Source organism: Perognathus longimembris, chromosome 28 (assembly GCF_023159225.1).
Source record: "Perognathus longimembris pacificus isolate PPM17 chromosome 28, ASM2315922v1, whole genome shotgun sequence".
Lineage (NCBI taxonomy): Eukaryota > Metazoa > Chordata > Mammalia > Rodentia > Heteromyidae > Perognathus > Perognathus longimembris.
The window spans coordinates 76,238,280-76,262,371 of NC_063188.1; the positions used below are offsets into that span (position 1 = coordinate 76,238,280).

General features: G+C 38.7%; 1 protein-coding gene and 1 long non-coding RNA gene across 4 annotated transcripts in view; one reads left to right on the forward strand and one right to left on the reverse strand.

Moving 5' to 3' along the window:
- Shroom4 (shroom family member 4) overlaps positions 1-24,092 on the forward strand; it is a 216,571-nt gene that overhangs the window by 45,560 nt on the left and 146,919 nt on the right. The gene's annotated exons all lie outside the window — the stretch shown is intronic.
- LOC125343452 lies at positions 17,780-20,229 on the reverse strand. The gene is made up of 2 exons (XR_007209339.1): positions 19,190-20,229; positions 17,780-18,963 (listed from the first exon to the last, which is right to left on the reverse strand). It is a non-coding gene; the product is annotated as an uncharacterized LOC125343452 (long non-coding RNA).

Below are 24,092 nucleotides of genomic sequence, written 5' to 3' on the forward strand. Positions count from 1 at the left end.
TTCAAGTGAAGGGACTCAACTTTCCTGGGAGCCCGACATTCCACAGGGCTCAGGCCAGCCTACAGAGACTAATTCCTCCACCCACTCCTCTGGCTTCCTGTTTTTCTAGCAGCCAGAGTGGCTATTGAGTATAACTTTACTGTAAGCATGGTTCAGTATGGGAAGTGTATGTTGAGAAATCTTGAATCTGGATCTCCTCATCTAACAGGCTGCATTCTCTCTGACTTCAAAGACTGGGCACAGATCCAGGAATGATGCTTTTGGCCTCTTCTAGAAGGTGGGGTCCGTGTGGGAATGCAAACAGACTGTAGGAGGCTTGTACGAAGGAGCAGGCAAAGGGGGAAGAGGGGACCATGGAGAGAGCAGATGCTTGTGTGCTTGGCCACTGGCTGGGCTCAACTTTACAAAGGGAGCTCCTGGCAGGAATGTTTTCAGTGATGTGGGAGCTGGGACTGTTTGATCCTCTAAGTCTGAATTGGGTGATGTTTTCCATAAGTGGTGATGGATATGGAAATGATTTACTCTGGGACCTTGACTGTATTATTATGTTTATGCTGGTACTGGGCTTGAACTCAGGGACTGTGAACCATCCCTTAGCTTTTTTCTGTTCAAGGCTGTCACTCTGCCATTTGAGGCACACCTCCTCTTCTGTTTTTTTGGTGGTTCACTGGAGATAAGAGTCTCGTGGACTTCTGTCTAAGCTGGGGCCAAGCCATGATCCTCAGATCTCAGCCCCCTGAGTAGCAAGGAATACAAGTATGAGTCACCAGTGCTCAGCTTGACTATATTATTTTGTTTTGTTTTTTGTTTTTTGTTTTTTTTTGGCCAGTTCTGGGGCTTGGACTCAGGGCCTGAGCACTGTCCCTGGCTTCTTTTTGCTCAAGGCTAGCACTCTGCCACTTGAGCCACAGAGCCACTTCTGGCTGTTTTCTGTATATGTGGTGCTGGGGAATTGAACCCAGGGCCTCATGTATTCGAGGCAAGCTTTCTTGCCACTAGGCCATATCCCCAGCCCCTTGACTATATTATTTTGAAGTCACTGGCATACTATGTTGACGAAGCCTATTGATTCTCAAACTTTTCCCCCAGTTTCTTCAATGAATCCTCTTCAGTTCCCAGCAAGTCACTTGTCACTTTTCACTGGCTGTGTGTATGTGTCCTGCCTGAAAAGCAGCAGCCGATGGAGGTTTTGGACTACTTCATTCTCCTGTCTATCCAAGTCAACAGCTCAACGAGCTGTGATATTTCACCAGCCCTTCACAGTCTGTTTTCTTTCTCTTCTGATTAAATCTGTGGCATACATTTTCATGTGTTTGCATGCTTGCCTCTCTGAGGGCAGTTGGAAGTCTAGGGGATTTGGGACTCTGTGTGTAGTGTAGTGTGTGTGTGTGTGTGTGTGTGTGTGTGTGTGTGTGTGTGTGTGTGTGTGTCTCATTTATGTATACTTTGCCATGAACTTTGATGGTGAGGATAGTGGGGCAGACCTGGGGCAGTGGAGGTGTGCTAGATGCCGATGATTGGCCTCTCTCTTGGAGAAGCAGGCTATATGCTAAGTCTTTAATTGAATTGCAACTCTGGAATCCAGGGAAATGAATCCCTCATTGTCCAGAAGATAGATGGACGATTACACTGATCCTGAAAGGAAATGTCTCATTCTCCTTACCCATATCCCCTGACAGGAGATGAGATGTACTATTCAAACAACTAATGCAGTGACCAGACTAAGGAAAAACTAGGTTTTGAGATGTGTAAGTGGACTTATACATCTTATATCTTATCTTCCCCAACCTCCCCTATACTTCATATATACTTTCTGGATACTTTTTTTCTCTATTTTTGTACTTCCTCATTGTGCCCTGAATAAGACTGGTAAATGGAGCATGAAGAGAGAAAGATGAACTTCCAGGCTTGTAGAGATTGTTCATGGCCCTACAGACTCCCACATAGCTCCCCAGGAAGGAAAGCTTGGGCCCTGGAGGTCTTGTGTCCAGAGCTGGCCTTAGACAAGGGGCCCGCCCTCCTCACTCATGAAGTAATTGGCAGCATGGCTAGAACAAGTGAAGGATTGTGCCATAATTAGTTTATGACCTGAGGGTATGCCAGTTTGTAGCCCTGCCAGTCTGTTAGCTGCCACCAAGACAGAGATGCCTCATAAAAGGCAAAGCAACAAAGCTATGGTCCTATTTCCTGGGCCAACTAAGCCTAGTGACTCAGGCCTATGAACTGAGAGTGACTGAACTAGTGTGGTAACATTTCCTTTAATTTTATGCAAAAGTAACCTTTCAGTTTATTACAATTGCTAATCCTCACTTTGACTTAATTATAATGGCTTCTCTTGCTCTCTCTTCCTTCCTTCCTCTCTCCTTCCCTTCCTCCTTTCCTCCCTTCTGCCCTCCCTCCTTTCCCTTTTTCCTTCATTCCTTCCTCCCTATCATCCCTTTCTTCTGTCTTTTCTTCCCTCTCTTCCCTACTTTAGCTCCTCTTCCTTTTCATCTTCTTTCCTTTCCTCTTCCTCTCTCCTTTGTTTTGGAAGAGTAGTTAGGCTAGGGCGTAAGGGAGCATCTGGCCCATTGTGGGACAATAATTGTGAGTATTCCCTTCTGATCTGCTCAGGAAATGGCTCAGCCAGCATCTCCTTCAGGTCTGACTCCCCTGGTCTGCTTGCTGGCATAATTGTTGTCCAAATAGTCTCTTCTAGTTTCTGGAGCGTTCAAGAAACCTACAATTGTAATGAGAAATCTATCAACCTGCCAACCTAATTCATATAAATGTTTACCAGACTGTTGGTGCCAGGTATCAGCAGATCTGGATTCTAAAAGGAGTTTTGCCTCTCTTTGCTCATCAACCTGCAGTGCATGCTTACTTCAGATGCTCAGCACATGGGAATCACTGGGCCCATTAAGGTTGAATTAATAGTGCCTATACTATTTGTTTTGATAAAAGCACTACGTAGCTCATGCTCAAAGGTAGAGAAAAAGATCAGCAGATTCACGAATAGGTTTTTACATATAAAAAATAAAGTCAGTTTTAGAATGAACCACATGTAAAGAAGGGGTGTCATTCAGCAATCTCTTTTAGAAATCTTAGGATTATTGTTTCCAATATCACACAAGTAAACTTAACATCTCCAGGCCCATCTAGAGAGCTGACTCCAGGTGGAAAACTCTTCAATTCTATCTTCTTGTCATCATAGCCAAGTTTTAGAAGCTTAAATTTCTTTGGAGTGTTTTGTGTTGTTGGTTGTGCTGTTCAAAGTGCAAGATACTATTTTCTTTTATGTTGCCAGCAATCACTTTTTCCATCAAGAATACTCTTTTTTTTCTACTTACTTTCACTTTAAAGTGCACACTGACTTCTTTAGTAGGGCTGGTGTCCATGGTTTTTACCAAAAAAGCTTCATCACAATTCTGGGAGAGTCTGTATCTGAGCTTTGATTTGATTTCAGTCTCGAAGGCTAATCATGTGTGACTTTAAGTAAAACTTCCATCTCTAAAGGGTACTAGTCATTTGGTTTCAGAAATAAGTTTGAAATTGGGTTCTTGATGAAAATTGTAAGATATTGCAACATTCATATATTTGAGAAATTCAAGTACATTATTTTGAAGCTGTAATGAGCTTTGATAAAGAGACTTATGCTTAAATAAATATATCTTAGTTGATAATAGGCACTTAAACATGACTCTAATAAATGAGTTTATTATCTGTTCCTAGATTTCTCTTTAATCTTAACATGGCCATATCTCTCCTCAAGACATGTAATTCATAGAGTTTAATGCTATCTATTCTGATAAGAGGTAGTATGAACTAGAAAAATTTTGTTCAAATATATGGTGTTCATGAAATGCAGTTTTATGATGAGCCTGTAATTGAAGCAAATAATTTTTAGTAATGTACTATTTGACCTGATGACCAGAACATAGCCTGGACCCAATAAGTTTAAAAAGAAAAAAATAGGCTTTTAGATTTTGAAACAGTGATGACAAAGCCCATGGTACAGTTAGTGGCTTTTATGTTTTGACTTTCAAGAGACACAGTGGACCTTAATTGATTTATCTTCCTCCCTCCCTCCTCCCTCCCTCCCTCCCTCCCTCCCTCCTTCCCTCTCTCCCCTCTTCCTCTCTTCCTTTTGTCTTTTTCTTTCCTTGCCCTCCCTTTTTTTTGGAGACTGGGTCTTACAATGTAGCCCAGGCTGACCTTGAATTACTAGTCTCAAGAAGTTCTCCCGTTTCAGCCTCCCTACTAGCTAGGACTATAGGCACATGCTACTGCATTTGGCACTGGGACACTTATTCCTCAGTTATAGTAAAATAAGAGCAAACACATTAGAATTAAAGGCAGCATGTTGTGTGGCTATAGGGAGGCAGTTTGCTATAGAAATAGGCACAGTGGCAGATGAGTATTAGACAACCAGGATAGGAAAGCCACAAAAGCAAAGACCTAGTAATGTGGAGTAGATAGCCCATCACAATAAAATTTAAGGTAGGTATTGATATGCCAGGTTTTGCTTAGCCGTTTTAAAATTATTGGTGACTTAACTTACTTAAAAATGTTCACTCTGGTATAATGGTGTAAATGGGTTTCTGTATGGATTGCATTTCTTCTGTTGAGAGTCACTGCTTTTTGGTATTACCAAAGGTGTATTAAAGCTGAGTTCTGGTGGCTCCTGCCTGTAATCCTAGCTACTCAAGAGGGTGAAATCTGAGGATTGTGGTTTGTAGCTATCCCAGGCAGGAAAGTTTGTGAGGCTCTTATCTTCAATAACCAGCAGAAATCCAGAAATGAAAGTGTGGCCACATTGGTAAAGTGTTAGTCTTGAGTGACAAAGCCAAGGGCCAGTGCCCATGCCCTGAGTTCAAGAACCAATACCAGTGACGACCATGCAAGCATGCATGTGCACGCACACACAGACACACACACAGACACACAGAGACACAGACACAGACACAGACACACACACACACACACACACACACACACACACACACTGTGTATTAACCAGGCCAAGAGGTAGAGAGCTGTTTCATAACTTCTTGTTACATGCTGCCAGATTGTATTCCTCAAAGGTTAAAGTATGTGAGTATGCCTATTATCAATGAGCCCTGCCACCCTGAATGTTATCATTTTAACATTTTTGCTAGTTCAATCGATATGTATTTGTTCTATTTTTTGTTTAATGAGATTTTTCTTTTTTATATCACAATTTACTGTCTGCTCAGTTATTTTCTTTCACCACTTCTCAAATAAAATCTGAGTCTGACCCTGTATATTTTTATCCATTCTTGTATTTTGGATCGCCAGCTTTATCATTGATATTTGTCACATGTTTTTCCAATTTTATTGCTTTCATTTTTATGTGTGCTTTATCATATTTCACTATGCAAAATTATTCTTTTTTACATTTATATATTCAAATCCATCCATCCTGTCTCTGATGTTTCTTTCATTTTTTTTAATATTGAGAAATTTACCACTCCTCCACAGCTGGGACAAATATGTGATTCTGTCTTTCCCATTCCCTCCAGGGTGTTTTTTCTTTATTGTGTTTAATTCTTGGGCCCATCTGGAATTTATTGAAGTGTATGGTATGAGGTATGGATCTAAAGTAAAATCTCCATACTGATATCCAAATGTTTTAGCAATTCAATTTGGCAAATATTTCTTGAACTCTTCCTATGTGCTAAGCATTGTGATAAGTACCACCAGAAAGTTTGTCTTCAAATGAGGCAAAAATCCATGCTTTCCAAGTGTGTGATTCTCTGTGAGTATGTGTGAATATGCCTGTGTGCCTCTGTCATTCTTTCTCTCTTTCTTTCTCTGGGTAGGTGAAGGGTGGCAGTGGTATTAGAAAAGGTACATATTTAAGCCGGGTGCGAGTGGCTCACACCTGTAATCCTAATGACTCAGAAGGCTGAAATTTGAGGATTGTGGTTTGAAGCCAGCCCTGGCAGAAAAGTCCCTGTGAGAAACTTCTCTCCAATAAACTATTTTTTTTTGCCAGTCCTGGGGCTTGGACATAGGGCCTGAGCACTGTTCCGGGCTTCCCAATAAACTATTTTTAAAAAGCAGTAAGTGGTGCTGTGTGTCAAGTGATAAAATGTTAGCCTTGAACCAAAAGTGGCTCAGGGACAATGCCTAGGCCCTGAGTTCAAGCACCAAGACTGGAAAAAGAAGGTACATATTTACATAATTATCATAAACACAAGGAAGACTATGATAGATAACATTATAAAGATGGAAAGCACGAGCTGGGAGTATAGCTTTGTGTGGAGCACTTGCCTAGCATGCATGAGACCCTGGGTTCCATCATGAGCATTACAAAAAATTAAACCTAACCAAACCAAACCAAATCAAACAAAGATCTATAGGTATTTTAAAGAGTGTAGATTCTATTCAAGATAGAGGTGATATTTTAAAAGGGCTTCTAGATTTGGAGGCTTTGTAGCTGGTAAGAGTGCTTACCTAACAAGTGCAAGGCTGAGTTCAATGCCATATATAAGCATGTGTATACATACATACATACATACATACATACATACATACATACCTAAGAAGGGTTCAGATGGTAGAGTACCATTCATTCAAAAAACAATTTGACAATATCTGTTCTGCCAAGATGTTTTTTGCTGAGTTTAGAGATGGACAAAGCACAGTCCCAGTTCTCAAGAACTTCTCAGGCTAGCAAAACTAATAATACTTTTAAGAAAGTATACTAGAGAACACAGATATGGTTGGATGAAGTCACAAGTTGGAGAACGGCAAGTTGGTAATTGGTAAAATTGAAAGGCTTAGATTAGAAAGAAGGTTGGGACCAATTTTAAATGGATTTCAGAGGTCAAGAGGAAGCATTAACTCTCTTTGCTTGGGAATAGGAGAGGTTTACATGACCGTGCCTTGATCTGAATAGATTTTTAGCTTAGTCCATGTCATTTGGAAAACTAGCCCCTGTTCACCATATTGTTCTCTGAAGTGTGAGTGAGGTAGACATGTGTCCCGTTTTGATATTTGGGCTTCTTAGCACTATTCCTTTAATCCTTTATAAAGTATCTATTCAAATGTCTAATCTCTAGATATATTTGACAATTTTGTGATATCTTTCAGATGTTTCCTTTTCAGCAATCCTTCAATCTCCCTTTCAAGTATTTAGAATATCTCCTTTTGTGTAAGTCACATAAGACACTTTTACAGTGAGTTCAGAAAGATGGCTAAAACAAAAGATCTCATGCTTGCAGAAATAAAGTTTAGAATGAGTATTCAGCTATAGAAAAACAGCTCAGTTTCACCTTCTGCTGGAAAAAAACAACTTGAATGTTTCCACTTACATTAACAATCATCTAAAGAATCTGTGAAATGTTTTTTTTCTTTGTGTGCCTTTGTTTCTTGGTTTGTATACCTAAAGTCTACAGTGCAGAAATTAAATGATTGGTAAGTGGATCCAGGATATCTGCAAATTGAGGGGATTGATTTCTAGATGCCTAGAAAAAGCTTAATAAGAAGCTTAAAAATCTCCTGAATGTCTATGTAGAAAGCATTATAGATCCTTTTCTTAGCAAAACAGCCATTTAATTGGCTAATAAAAAGGTAAGCAACCATTTAAAGTCTCTGAAAATTGACTTAAGGGAATTCAGTATATTGTGAACTCTTACTCAAAAAAATCCACGTAGTTTCAATAAAGACAATGAATGTTTAACTAGCTGTCATCACCTATCTCCAACCCAGCTCTGTATTGGGGAAGATTTACTCTGGGTATGTGTAGCCTATAATATGGAGTTCCCTTAGACCTGAGTACCATTCATAGAACTATAATTTTACCCTGGGGAAAGTAGGCTGCCAATAGCTTGTTCCCCCACTGAGCTTTATGTTGTGAGAGCTTCATGTTGGGTTGGCATAATCAAACTGAATTTCCCCTTCCCTTCTCCAGACTGCATTTGTAGGGTCAAGGTCCCATCATAAGGCACTCCAAAAAAAACTTGATGGTGGGGGGCAGGGAGGGAGCTACTTTCCCTACCTCCTCCCTTCCAGATCCTGCATCAAGGAGCACTCAGTAAGAATATTGAAAATATATCACAGAGTGAATCAGGGAGAACATATCACTCAGAGAGAATCAGCCTATGACCATGCCTTCACTCTGGGGAGGCTTAGGGTGCAAGAGGGTTTGGGTAAGACTTATTGACCGGCTGTTCTCTCAAGAAATCTGACAGCTTGGAACAGAGCATCCAAGAAACTCATTCCTGAAAGTGTTACCCAAAACAATATGGTTCTTCATGTGGAGCAATGAGAAGGAAACTAGTAGTTCCACGAGAGTAGAAGCAACAAATGAAGTGACAGATCAGCCAGAAATTTAACAAGGAAAACTATGGAGAAAGACAGTTTAAAAGAGCCCTTTAAAAGAAAATCACACTTATTCCTGGGATCAAGAGTTCTATTGAATTGATTCAAAAGTAGCCACAGTGGGCACCTGAGAATGATGAGTCATTGCTTGAACATGAAAATAAGTTAAAATATTTAAAATAAAAATAATATTTAAAAGCATTCTCTATACTGTACAGAGATCCATTATCCCAGTCCTAAAGCATTTAGAGCTTAAGAGACATAAGGATAACCTCCCACCCATCACTATAACTAATTAATATAATTTAATGTTTAAGATCTAACTGACTACCAGTATAACTTAATGTTTATACTGAATCAGAAATTACTCTAAGATAGAATACATACATACATACATAAAATATCAAAAATACCTACAAAGCACAATAAAACAAACTGAGGTAGAGTAACTGAACATTAATATTAAATATTGGTTAATGCAGGGCCATTAATGTTTGTAAACTTATTCCAGTAAAATTACTAGCAAAAAGCCCCATGGTAGGGGTGGGATGATGGGCAGTTAGAATTGTGAGTTTCTATAGTGTACAGAGAGTATACATACAAAGAAAATGAACAGTATGATCACTGCACAGTAAAAACTCATTAGAAGCTACCTGTCAGTTGAAATGACTCTTATACCTATCAGGCACAAACACTTCAAAATAGCTATTATAAATATCCTCAAAAGGTAAAGGAGCCAGTTTTTAAAATGATAAAAATAAGATATGCTAGTAAGACAATTATCAAATCAAAGAGAGGGTATTAATAAATAGAAATTATAAAAGCACATCCTAAGTAAAAAAATATCTAGAGTTGGAAAGCACAACTAAAATAGAGAATTCACTAGAGCACCTCTGCACTAAAATTAATTTGGAGAACAAAGAATTAGTGAATTTTAGAGTGGAGATTATGAGAACTGAGGAACACAGAAGGGGAAAAAGAAAATGAATAGAGCTCCAAAAACATATGGACAATTTTAAGGGCTCCAGTATATACATGATGGGAGGACTAGAAGGAGAGGAAAGAATGGGACAGATAAAATTTGAAGACATTATGGGTGAAAATTTCCAAAGCATGCTAATATATGTATGAAAAAAACCCTCAAATCAATCCAGGAAGGCTAAAAATAATATAAAAATCTACACTACATAGGCATATTATAGTTAAAATATTAGGAGCCAAAGCCAATGGGAGCACTTTATGAGAGAAGTAAAAGAAAAAAAATGACTCATCCCCTATAAGTGAACCCAAATAAAATCAATAGTAGATTTCTCATCAGAAAATAATGGAGATCAGAAGGGATGAGATATTCAAAGCACTTAAAGAAAAAAATAAATCAACCAAAAATCCTACATCTGGCAAAGCTTTCTCTCAAAGCTTAAAGTTAAAAAAGCCTTTTTCAGATAAAGAGACGGAGAAAAATGTTTGGTTTCAAACTTTCCTTACACGAAATATCAAAAGTTTTTCAGTCTGAAAAGAAAGTGACACCACATGGTAATTTTTACACACCTTAAAAAAAACTACAAAGTTCCAGGGCTGGGGATATAGCCTAGTGGCAAGAGTGCCTGCCTCGAATACACGAGGCCCTAGGTTCGATTCCCCAGCACCACATATACAGAAAACGGCCAGAAGCGGCGCTGTGGCTCAAGTGGCAGAGTGCTAGCCTTGAGCGGGAAGAAGCCAGGGACAGTGCTCAGGCCCTGAGTCCAAGGCCCAGGACTGGCAAAAAAAAAAAAAAACAAAAAAAAAAACTACAAAGTTCCAGTAAAGATGATTAATTATGTAGTAACTGTAAAAGATAAGCCAGGCAGGGCGCTGGTGGCTCATGCCTGTAATCCTAGCTACTCAGGAGGCTGAGATCAAGGATCTTGGTTTGAAGCCAGCCCAGGCAGAAAAATCCCCTTGAGACTCTTATCTCCATTTAAGCACTCAAAGAAAACGGAAGTAGTGCTGTGTGGCTCAGATGGTAGAACACTAGCCTTGATCACAAAGAGGCTCAGGGACATCAGGCAGGCCCAGAGTTCAAGCCCCACCCCCTCCCCAACAACAACAACAACAAAATATAAGCCAGGCTTATATGAGGCTGAGATCTGAGGATGAGGATTCAAAGCCAGCTCAGGGAGGAAGTCTGGGTGAGACTCATCTCCAATTAATGACCAAAAAGCTGCAAGTGGAGCTGTGGGCCAAGTGGTAGAGTGCTAGCCTTGAGCACAAAAGCTAAGGGACAGTGCTCAGGTCCTGAGTTCACAGCCCAGGACTGGCACGCACACACACACACACACACACACACACACGATGGGAAATTTACCTTTTTTTTTTTTTCCTCTCAATTTCCCTTGAGTTAAAAAAAACAACGGCATATGTTGGGCACAGGTGTTTCACACCTATAATCCTAGCTGCTTAGGAGGCTGAGAATGAAGCTCATAGTTTGAAGTCAGCCACAGCAGACAAATCAGAAAGAGTCTCATCTCCAGTTAACCAGCAAAAAGTCAGAAGTGGGGATGTGCCTCAAATGGTAGAGCACAAGCTGTGAGAAAAAGCTGAGTGAGAGCTTTGAAGCCCTAATTTCAACCCCCCCTACGAAGCATAAAATAATATATAAAAATCAAGATTTGAGACTATAGTATAGGTAGTTATGCTTCCTGGTAACAGCACAAAATAGGGGAAGTGGAGGGAAGCTGTCTACAATGGGCCAAAAGGTGACATTAGATTGTATATCTATAGGAAGAAATTAATAGTGCAAGCACTTTTGTATAAACAGTAGATTTTTTTCAAATCTTCATAGTTTTCTCTCTGTTTATTCAAACAGCATAAAATTACTCAAAGCAACAATTTTAATTTTGCACTATTGAGTTTATACTACATTTACATAAAATATATAAAATTAGTGACAAAAGAAAAAGGAAATGGGACTATAGTAAGCAAGTTTTTATATCTTACTAGAATTAAATTAGTATAAGACTGAATTAGAGTATGTTAGAGTATACACTGTAATCTCCAGGGCAACGAATAAGGATAGATTAGTATAAAATGGAATTACATTAATATAAAACTGAATCACAGTATAAACTTAAAAATATAGCATCATCCCCAAGGTACCAAATATTTTTATTGCCATTCCCACGGCTTGACCTTAGGGCTTGGGTACTGTCCCTGAGCTTCTTTTGCTCAAGGCTAGCACTCTACCACTTAAGCCACAGCGCCACTTCTGGCCTTTTCTGTTTATGTGGTGCTGAGGAAATTGAACCCAGGGCTTTATGCATGCTAGGCAAGCACTCTACTACTAAGCCACATTCCCAGCCCACAAATAAAAATTTTAAATAAATAACTATTTTTATTTTTAAATATATAACTTTAAATAAAGGATAATTTTTAAGCAGAGATTGAAATTCGATAAAGATTAAAATGCTAAACTGGAAAAATATCCATTTCATATAAAAGAGGGAATAAAGTTGGAATAGAAAAATTTCAATTTAAGATATAGAAAAAAATAGTAAAAGTCTAATGCTAACTCAGCCATATTAAAATTAATGTTAACTGTAAATGGTCTAAATAATCTCATGAGAAGACAGAGATTATCAAATGAGTTAAAAACATGTATGTACATGCTGTCTTTTTAGAGGCACATTTTCCATTCAAAGATATAAATAATGGAACTGGGTGTATAGCTCAGGGATAGAGCACTTGCCTTAAATTCCATCCCCAGCATCAAAGGAAAAAGACCTCATAGTTTTAAAAGTAAAATAGGGCAGAAATATATGCATGGTAACTGCAAGGATAAGACAGCTGGTGTAGCTATACTAATGTTAGACAAAGTTAATATTAAGGCCAAAAACGGGACTAAGAATATATTTCAGTGGTATATAGTAGCTAATAAGGCCCTGAGTTTGATTCCCCAGCCTTGCAAAGAAAAAAAAAGGACCAAAACCACCACTAGAGATAAACTGAACATTTTATAAAGCTAAAAGTCTAATTTATCAGGGAGATATAACCATATTAGATACACAGATACTTAACAAGACCTAAAATTACATGATATGAAAACTGATTTGAAGAGAGACACAGATAATTCAACAATAAAACAAATACAATGCTGGAGTTACATAAGAAGAGTAAGTATGGGTGTTCTATTGCACAGCTGGGTAACTAGTTAATACTAATGTATTGTGCATTTCAAAATAAGTAAAAGATAGGATTTTGAATGTTCTCATCATAAATAAATGGTAAGTGTTTAAGTTGATGTGTATGCTAATAACCCTGGTCATTACACATAATACATGTGGGTATATACATAGAAATGTCACATTGTAACCACAGATAAGTGTAATTATTATGTATCAATCAAAAACAAAATAATGCTTTGAAACAATAATAGCTGAAGACCTAAATGATCACTTTTAGTGATGCATGAAATAATTAAAAGTTCAACAAGAAAATAGCTGACTTACATAACAATAAATTAGGTAGACTTAGGTATCTGCAGACCACTCTACCCAACAGCAGCAGAATATATGTTCTTATGAAGTGTACATTGAACATTCTTCAGATAGACCATATGCTAGTCCATAAAATAAATCTCAACAAACGTAAAATAATTCTTAAGAAATAAATGTACTGATCACTGTGGAATTGAATTAGAAATTAACAGCAGATGGAAATAATATGGGACATTTGCAAATAAGTGAGAATTAAACAACATATTCCTGAATAGCTAATGAGTCAAAGAACAAATACCAGGAGACATTATACAGTACTTTAATAAGATGAGTAAAAATGAAAATGCACCACATCAAAATTTGCAAGTTATATCAAACATAGTACTTACAGGAAAATTGAGTGCCTATAAATACCTAAGTTAAAAAGGAAAATGTAAAATCAATAACCTACCTAATTGTCTGCCTTAAGAAACTAGGAAATGCAGGGCAAAGTGAATGTAAAGCAAGCATAAGAAAAGATACAGTAAATATTACAGTGCAAGCAAATAGAATATACCTTCAGAAAAATCAAGATTAAGTTGGTTCTTTGAAAAGATCTTAAAACTTAATGTATTAGTGTCAAGGGCTGTACTATGAATTGGGTGTGGTTTTCCCCAGTTTCATGTGCTTGAACGTGAGGCAATGTTGAGTGGGTGATAGCACCTTCAAGAGGAGAGACTACTAGCTCTCATGGATCAATATTCAGGAAAGTGAGTAAAAGTGTTGTAAGTGAGTCTGGCAACTCCTTTCAATCTTTGCTCTACAAGTGCCATTCAACATTGTACACACTCTCCCCATGTGACACCCTTGGGCATGTGATGATGAAGCATAAGGCCCTTTGCTAGATATGGTTGCTTGAGTTCCAGATTTTCAGACTTTAAAGGTATGAACCTAGTCCCTTTGTCTCTAGCTGATTCCTATCCACCAAGAGGTGAGTATCCTCTGCCACATGTTCCTACTACCATGATATTTGCCCCCAACAGAGCCCCAGAATCAATGACTTCAAGAACTATGGACTGAATCCTCTGAAAGTAAAACAAATAAAATAAACTAAAATAAATCCTTGCTTACATTGTTTATGTTAGGTATTTTGTCACCCTGATGGCACCCTAAAGACACACTACATCCCCCCTAGCAATTCTACTTCTTAGTATATACCCAAGAGAAATGAAAGCATGCTCTAGCTCAAAACTTACATATAAATGTTCACAGCTACCTAGTTGGCACTAACCCAGAAGTGTAGGCACTTCAAACATCCTCAGCTAATAAACTGATAAATAAAATGTAGTATCTTCATACAGTAGAATATTGTTTAGCAACAAAAAGTAGTGAAGAACTGTTATATGATTGTATATGAATGAACCTAAAAAACTATGCTCAATGATAGAATACATTATATGTCCAAATGTTACGTGATTCTGTTTGTATGAAATAATTCAATAAAGGACCAATCTGTAGAGGCTGAATGTGATTAGGATTTGCTTGGTTAGGTGTTAGGAAATGAAGACTGACTAAAGTTTCTTCTTAGGATAGTAAACATGTTCTAAAATTAATTGTATTAATGGCTGTCCAACTTTAAAAGTATGTTAAAATTCATTAAAGTGTATACTCTTCACCATATGTAAATTATATAACAATGACATGGTTAAAATTCAGTGGTTTAAAAGACTAACATTTTGATGATTTTATAAAGGATAATATCATTACACTCATAATTCTAGTTGTTCTGGAAGCTGAGATGTGAGGATTATGATTTGAAGCCAGTCCCGGGCAGAAAAGCCTGTTAGGCTTTCCAATTACCACCAAAAAGCCAGAAGTGTTACTGTGATTCATTTTAGAGTGCTTTGAATAAAAAAGCTAAGAGACAGCACCCAGCTCCTGAGTTTAAGCTTCAGAACTGGTGCCTGCACGCGTGCACACATGATACCACCCAAACAAATGAAATTATGAAATTTTTTCCCAGTTAAAGTTTAACTTCCAATTTTCTATTCCTGTTAGATTTTCAGAAGTTATTTTTCTTTTGACAGGTTCTTCCATGTTGCCTTCTTATACACTGCCCTGAGTCTCCTCTTCTTTTTTCATTCTGTGAGCCATCTTTCTCTTGCCTTGAGCCTGTTGATGCCTCCAGAACTGCTCTCTTTTCGAGCATTCTGGTTTATGTGCTTGCCTTTGTGCAAAAGCACTGTTCCCTTGAAGCTTATTTCCAAATCCTGAGTGTTGTTCTCAAAGTTCTACTCCTGTTTCTTTGCTAACAAGTGGCAAATAATTACTCCTGAACTTATTTATACATTTAACAGATGTTTACTGAGCACCTACTGTGTACTTGGCCCTGTGATGATACTTGTGGTGCGTTATGCTGCTGATCTTTATACCTGGAGAGCAATAAGAATGTTTAATGTGCCACAAAACTCTGTGAAGAAATACCAGGTAGCTATATTTTATAGCACTTGTTTTTTTGTTCTCAGCTTAGAGAAAGGTCTCTATTTCAAAATGACAAGTATGCAATTGCCTTTTCTTTGTCTTTGGGTTGTCCATGTGTCTTGAGGTTTAAGCCAATCCTGTGATGGTAAACAGCTCTCCAGGAAGACAATAAATAAGCTTAATTTGTAGCATTTGTGGTCTCTATAGTAGATACACTAAGGGCAGTTTCAAGTTGCTGGTATGGTGCTACTGAATATGGAGCTGGAAAACTAGCCAGGATAAGCTCTCTACTAAGAGGCAATTACTTTGTCCTAATCCCACCGAGAATAGCTTTCACACTGTTTCTGAAATACCACCCAACATTGTTGAAAAGAATTTGGGAAGAAGATAAATGATCCATCTGGGATACAATCTTTGTGCCAGCTGCTGGGCCTTTTAGGCGCACCTCATAACCTTGTGAGGAAATGATGGCTCAGGGAATTAAAATGCTCTACCTGAAGTCACTGTATACCACACAACTAGGATTTGATTCCTTATGTCTTTTGTTGTCCCAGTATTGGGGCTCAAACTCAGGGCTTTGTACTCTTGCTTCACTTCCCCCCACCCTGAAGCCTGGCACGGAATAGGCTGAGATCTGGGGATCAAGGTTCAAAGCCAGCCTGGGTAGAAAAGTCCATGAAATTCTTTCTCCAATTAATTAACCAGTAAAAAAAAAAAAACACCAGAAGAAGAGGTAGAGCACCAGCACTGAACAAAAAGCCAAGTGTGAGTACAAGGCCCTGAGTTCAAGTCCCAGTACCTGAACACAGAAAAAAAAAAAGGAAAAAAAAAAAGCAAATTCTGAACTAGGGATGTAATACCTACCTAGTGGTAGAGTGTTTTTCCTGGCATGTGCAAGGTCCTGTGTTCATGTCCAGGCAGCATGAAAATAGAACAACAACAACAAAAAGCAAACCCATTTGTTGCTATTAAAGGGGGATATAGAGGCTCACATTAGGAGTCTGAGCAATACAAGTTCCATCTTTTGGACTTGAAATTCAGAATGTCAATAGAGTTTGACTAAATGCCCCCCACCCCCCAATTCCTTGATACCTCTTTTCTTCTGCTGGTTTTGAGGTTTGAACTCGGCCTGGACACTATCTCTGAGCTTTCTTTCTTTTTTTCTCCTCAAGGCTAGTATTCTACTATTTGAGCTACAGCTCCACTTCTGTCTTTTGTTGGTTAATTGGAGACAAGAGTCTCATAGACATTCTTACCCAGACTGGCTTAGAACTGCAATCCTCAAATCCCAGCATCCTGAGTAGCTAAGATTACAGGCATCAGCCATCAGTGCCAGCTGGCATATCTGGCTTAGTACCTCTTTAAGAGTCTTGTCATCACTTCTTTTGTAAATTCAACAAATATTTACAGACTATCAGCTGTGTGATAGGTAAGACGCTAGGTCAGCACTGGCTAATAGGAATATAATTATACATGTATATATAGAAATTATAATAAGTAATATAAAAGATTACATATTATATAATGTGCATTTATAATATACTATGCATTCTATTTAATAATGTATTTATATAATATACACATAATATGTAATTATAGTTTATATGATATCTGTAACAAGATATATATCTAAATCTTCAAGCAGCTCCATTAAAATTACAAAAAAACTAGGTAGGAAAATATTAATTACATATCTTCTTTAACTCAGCATATCAAAAACATTAAGATTTTACCATGTAAATAATCAATATAAAAAGTTTCAGTGAGATATTTTACCTCTGTTTGTGATGTAAATCATTGAAATTGTGTATGTATATTAAACTTGCAAGCTCCTCTCAATATAGACTAATCCCACTGAAGTGCTCCATGGTCCCATGTGGGTAGCAGGTGACTACTGCACTGGACAGCTTGCCTTATTCACAGAGATCGATGTATTCTCTACTCTTCTATGAAGTGATGAGGAAAGCCACATCAACTGGACTAGGCACTGCCATCATTTATTTTGCAGAAAATTCACTTAATCTTTATATAGGCTGCCAATCACAAGCTTAAATCCCAAGCTAGCATCAGTAGTCCCTTAAGTCCCTTTGACATCTCTGCTGCTGCTAGGAGAGTAACTTTCTTAGAGCAGAGCATCGTTTTTATTCTGTAAACATCCTCTGAGGCAGTGAGGAGGTCACAGAAGCTGCAGAGTGGCTGTGAACTAAAGCAGGAAACAATTTAAGATAGGGACTTCAGGGTTATTAAAGAGACACCTGCCATTCAGGGCCCTAAATCCCTAAGAAAGATCAGCGAAGAACTATTAGCATGGGAATTATTTTTCTGTATCTGCTGACATCCTCCCATTGTGCAGTCTCTTCTTCCAGAACATTCCATCATTCTGGAATTCCCTATCTTCTTGCTATAGTCGGGGTGATATGTAATTATATTTGTGACTATGCGTGGCTATGTGTATGCTAGCATGGTCCAGCTATGTTAGAGGTGGAGGGTGAACTTATAGATCCCTCAATTGATGATTCTAGGAATCATCAATTACAATATTATTCTTAGGTGTTGTCTTCTTGGAGGAAAGAGATTCAAATTAATGGAGCCAGAATTTAGGCTCTGAGCTAACCTGACATTTTCTGTGGCAAAATTTTACTGTAATTGTAGCAACATGCTAGCACAAAAAGCTACCAGTTGATTCATCTCTTTTGGAAGAAATAGTTTACATTTATTGTCTCACATGAAGAGCTTTCAGAGTTGTCTTAGGCTTTCGATAAGCTTCTCTCGTTGGAGATTTAAAATAACGCTTTTAAACTTGGTGCAGCAAGTTTCCTATCTACCTTTCAGAACAATCTTCTGCAAAATGAATCCTAGCTTTTCAGTTTGATTCCAATGACAATCTTTGGAATGGGAATAATCAGCTGAAAAGTAAGGCAGATAGCCAACTTGCTTCTCTGAAACAAACACAATCCCACATTGTTTTCTTCTCTTCCCAGAGAGAAGATGCGGTTCTAAGCTAGCATGTCAAAAGAAAGGGGAAAATAAGGAGCATTCCAAAGGATTAAGTTATGACTGAAATTTAGCCTGTCTGCTTTATTAGTAATAGGAAGCACTTACAGACTCAATTTTCCAGAGGCCTTAGTCTGCTCAAAAAAGCATTTGTAGCCAGGAGTAACTAAACCTGGCTTTACTATGGGGAATTCTAATGTTGGTACTTGCCATGAGCTATGTCAGAAAAATACATGTATATGTTTGTCTTTCCACATGTCAGAATTTATTGAATAACAATAAATTTGTAAGCTATGTTGATTTCATTGGCATTCACCAAGTACTGTTGATTTAACTTGATACTTAATGATCACTGGCAAAAACAGCATATTTTACCCAAATCTTTATTACTAATATTAACTCGCAGATCACTCATTACATTTCACACAAAGTTATATAGGTTACAGAATGGAGAAGGAAGGATTAAAGCAGCACAGAGTTCAAAGGGATGGGGTGAGATGCAAGGAGAGTCACTGCAGGTGGTTAGATATTAACATTAGGAACCCAGTTACAGATTTGTTCAGACGCAGGGCTGCAAAAGCACAGAGCTGGTTCAAGGCACAAGGTTCATTACAGACACACTTGAGCTGAAGGAAATGAAGTTCAAGCAGACTAGGTCAAATCAGGGGATGGATGATTCTGATCACTGGGTGTTTTGTTGTCATACCTCAGTATTTTTTTTTTTTTTTTTTTTTTTGCCAGTCCTGGGCCTTGGACTCACAGGCCTGAGCACTGTCCCTGGCTTCTTTTTGCTCAAGGCTAGCACTCTGCCACTTGAGTCACAGCGCCACTTCTGGCCATTTTCTGTATATGTGGTGCTGGGGAATCGAACCCAGGGGTTCAAGTATACAAGGCAAGCGCTCTTGCCACTAGACCATATCCCCAGCCGATACCTCAGTATTAATGTCCCCTCCTTTTATATGATCCAGGTGAGGGGATTGCATCATTTGTTGCTTTGGGAAATTTGATAATATCTCAGGCCTAGTTTTTCCACTATGTGTTGCTTTGTGGGGAGGGAGATACGGCATTGGGGATTGAATTCAGAGCCTTGCACTGGTTAGTCAAGCACTCTACCATGTGAATCATGTCTCTCAGCTTCTTTTTGCATTGGTAAGTTTGAGGTAAGGTCTCACTTTATTTCTGGACTGGCCTGAACTGTGATCTTCCAAATTATGCTTTCTGGTGTTGTTGTGAATGCCAAGCATGTGCCAATCTGCCTAGCTATTATGCTTCTCTGGCAGCTGGGTCAATAGTTTCAATGTTACCTCATCTAGCCATTGATTGGGATGGAATCATCAGAAACTTTTATGTCCTGAATGGCTTTGTTCTGTAATCCTCCATCTCTACCTTCCTAGTAGCTAGGATTATAAGCTTGAGCAAATATGCCCAGGTATGTGTTTTTGTTGTTGTTGTTGTTTTTGTGCTATTAGAGATTGAATCCAGCCTTTTGCATGCTAGGTAAGCAATCTACCACTAAACTATATCCAAAGCACTTTGGTTGATATGCCCATGTGTTCCTAATTTAATAAGTTCATAAGTGGTAATATTGTATTTGTGTGAATAAATTATCTGTCTGTTTCATAGCTTGTGCTGGACAGATGGTGGTTGTTTACTTGCACAAGCAAGAGGCAAAGCTATTTTGCCTCAATATTTGTACTCAAAATGGGGCAAATTGCTGCTTTATAAAATGGAATCACCCAGGGCAAGGTGCAGCCTGAAAACTTCTGCTCTGTATGATATGGTGTAACTTAAAGTAGGATACAGGCTGATCTCCATAACCGAGCACAAAAAGCATGGAACAAGTTGGGCACCTGTAGTTCATACCTGTATTCGTAGTTACTCAGGAGACTAAGACCTGAAGACTGGAGCTTAAAGCCAGCCCCACTAGGAAAGTCTGTGAGACTCTTATCTCCAATTAACCAGACAAAAGCTAGAAGTGGAGCTATGGCTCAACATGATAGGATGTTAGTCTTGAGTACAAAAGCTTAGGGACAGTGCCCAGGCTCTGAGTTCAAGTTCCAGGACACTCTCTCTCTCTCTCTCTCTCTCTCTCTCTCTCTCTCTCTCACACACACACACACACACACACACACACACACACAGAACAAAACATTTCTCCTTGATTTTTAATGAAAATTTAGTGAACATTTTCTCAGTTCTAGATATAGAGATAGTAGAAAGGAAAGGAAAGATAACTGTGATTTACAGAAATATGCTAAGCTCTTGATATAATCTTTGGGCCATCCTGAGTGGCAGCCAGTCTTTTCTTCACCTTATGGATGAGGGAACTAAGATGCACAGGACTAATGTGACTTCCACAGCTACTTGGGGGAGGGAGTTTCAAATTTGAATATACCTTATTCCAATGCCTAGTCTTTCTCCTGACCTAGGCTGCTATCCTAAATCTTACTGTTTAGCCTGAGAAACATGGTTTCAATTTTCAAAAAATAACCAAATAAAAGAAATGATCATGTTAATAATAACTAAACATTGATCGTGTGAAGTTGGAACAGTAGGCACTTGGCATGATCTCAAACAAGTAAAGGACACTTTGTAATTCCCTGGTGGCATTTGTCAGTATCATGGTGGCAGAAGGAAAAGTGGATAAGGAGATGTCAACTACTATTGCTAAAGAAAAGGACTATAATCACTGCAATAACAAACACGGACCAAAATTGGACAGTAAGATCCAGCTATTCCTGAGGTATACAATGTCATTAGCATCTTTTGCTGTAGTTGTACAGAGACACCCTTTCACCAAAGTGAATCTATTTGGTAGTAGAGAAATTCTAATCCACTGTTGTTCCCCAGGGGAAATACAGTTTAGGATTGGTGTTTGATATTTTAGAAGATAAAGATCCTATTGTTCTGTGGTTTTGTCACATCATTGTAGGAACAAAAATGTCACAGTTGAATAAAATGGTGGTCCTACATAGGTCCATCCATGTCCTGGGCTATGTTTATATAGACATGGTGATTTCAGCAGCTAGAGTGGCAGAATCCAATCATTTCCCCATAGTTCTTGACAAAAACCTATCAATTGTCATCTGGGTGCTAATAGCTCATGCTTGTAATCATAGTCACTCAGGAGACTGCGATCTGAAGATTGAGTTTGAAGCAGCCTGGGCAGAAAAGTCAATGAGACTCCTCTCTTCAACTAACCACCAAAAAGCTGGAAGTGGAGGTGTGGCTCATGTGGTAGAGCACCAGCCCTGAGCAAAAAGGCTAGTAAGGTATAGCACCCAGGCTCTGAGTTTAAGCCCAAGGACTGGCATAGACATACACAGACACAGAGACAAATAGACCCTGCCCTCCCCCACACATCACTTAGTTGTCATGGTAAAAAGAATGAAAGGCTTAATTAACTCGAAAAACACCTTCTTCTATAGACATATCTTTAAGAAACCCAACATTGTAACTATCTACCATTTTTTAGTCACTCCGAATGATTGAACAATCATTTCCACTTTCTGGTCATCTGTTTCAAGGCAATAAAGGATGATGAATATTACAGATAAAGATTATTCCTTTATATTCCTTATTGTCAGTTGAGGTCAATGAAGATTCACATTTCTGTGCGTGCCAATCCTGGGGCTTGAACTCAGTGCTGGAGCACTGTCCCTGAGCTTTTCTGCTTAAGGCTAGTGCTCTACCAATTGAGCCACAACTTCACTTCTGGATTTGTTTGGTAGTCTATTAGTGATAAGAATCTCCTGCCTGGGCTAGTTTTGAACCGTGATATTTAGATCTCAGCCTCCTGAGTAGGTAGGATTATGGCATGAGCCACTAGCACCCATTGAAGATCTACTCTTAAGAAAGAATTCCAAGTTTGAAGAGCTCAGAGACAGCACCCAGGCCCAGAGTTCAAGCCCCATGACAAAAAAGAAATAATTCCAAGTTTGAATTGCTATAGTAGAGTTATAACAGTAGAAACAGGAGGACTCTGAACCATTTTAAGAAGGAGGTGACCCGCAAATTTTTTTCCCTTGAGGAAGAGTATGTAATACCAACAGTCAAAACTCCTGGCAGGAACTCTTTGGACACTTCCTGCTGGAAATGAGGGTATAGGACTTTAAGAGCTGATATTGGCCAGGGAGCTGCCATGTATGGCTCTCTTTTCTGATTTCTCAGCGTTAATGGTTCATGGTAGGTAGATCTGAATATAGACTCCAGTGAGGAACTCCATACCAATCATTTCATTCTTGGAATCACTATCTGGAGGAGGCTAAGACAAAGACGTGAGGGTTATGTTAAGTGGGTTGTGTGAGTCTTCAAGAAGCTTTCCTGTTATTTAGTTGCAGCACACTGTTTGCTCTGATAGTTCCCAAGACATTAGAGTGATGACCAGGTTTTTATTGCAAGGGCACAGCCCAGTCTAGGGTTAGTAGTAAAGCTTTTCTAGGGATTCCATAATTGATAGGCTTGCTGAAAGTCTAATATTCAAGAGAATCCCTTTAGCAAGAGCACCTGGCAATTGATTCCCCACTTCTCACATTTTCCTGTGCCATAATCAACTCAACTGCATTCTTCAACAATACTAAGATATTTCCACTCCTATGGTCTGTGCGTTTGTTGGATATTCCTTTTGCAGGAATATCTGCTTCCCCTTTCTACACAATGAACTCTTCAGCCATTCTTCAAGGTCCATCTCTAATGCTATACTCTTTGTATCACTTTTATCTCATTCCATCTCTAGTTCTATGGTCATAAAACCTATTGTAGAGGTCTTTAGCATATCCTGTACTAGGGAGTAAATCATCTCTGAGGCTATATCTCAGTGACCTTTTTAGAGAGTGGAATTGTGTCAGCCAAGTATCTCTGTACTCTAAAAAAGAACCCAATGCATAACATTGAGTTGGGTAAGCATTAATTGAGTGGTTGAATTATTTATTCAGATATGGCTATGATTTCATATCCTTAGATTCTATCATTGGGGGTTATTTGGTATCATACCTGTATTCCAGAATGTATTTCAGGGCTTCCTCCTCCTCCTGCTGCTCCTCCGCTTCCTTCTTTTCCTGAAGATTGAACCCATGGCTCCACACATACTACATACACACTGCATCATGAGCTATATGGACTTCTTGAATTAAATGCTTACATTTTCCAATTATGTTTATTTATTTCCCTGAGCAAAAAGGTACACTTGTAGCCTTCAAATAAATTGATCCAATGTACAGATTCCAGTGGAACAGCACTGTCTCCCTCTTGTGAGGTAGTCTCAGAATTTCTCGAGTTTCTTAGGGAAACCTGTGGACAAGTTCTATGTCCAACTTCTTAGACAGTTGTTGTAGCATGGTATGAATGCCTGGGCTCCTAAATGTTGAGAACAAGCCAGTTCTTCCTTGGTAAGCTTTAAGTTGTTCATTTGACAAGAGTGAAGAATCTTATTCCATTAAAAAACTACTGAGAATCCTGTTTAGTTCCTACTTTGAGGAAGGTGGAAGGTTTCTTAAGGAATTCACCTTCAGAACAGAATCCTACCAAGCAACTCTTGTCAGAATTCAGTTGCTCTGTCTTCTAGAGCTTTCTCTTTGTTTTAGAGGACTATTTCTCTTAAGGAACGAAAATGTATTTCCAAGTCCTATTCATACTTGGAGACCCACTCAACAGTCTGTGTCTTCTTAATAACTAACTTCCTCTAGGCACTGGTGATTCATGCCTATAATCCTAGTTACTCAGGGCTGAGATCTGAGGATCTTGGTTTGAATCCAGCCTGGATAAGAAAATCTGTGAGCCTCTACTATCCAATTAACCACCGGAAAAATGGAAGTAGAGCTATGGCTCAAAGTGGTA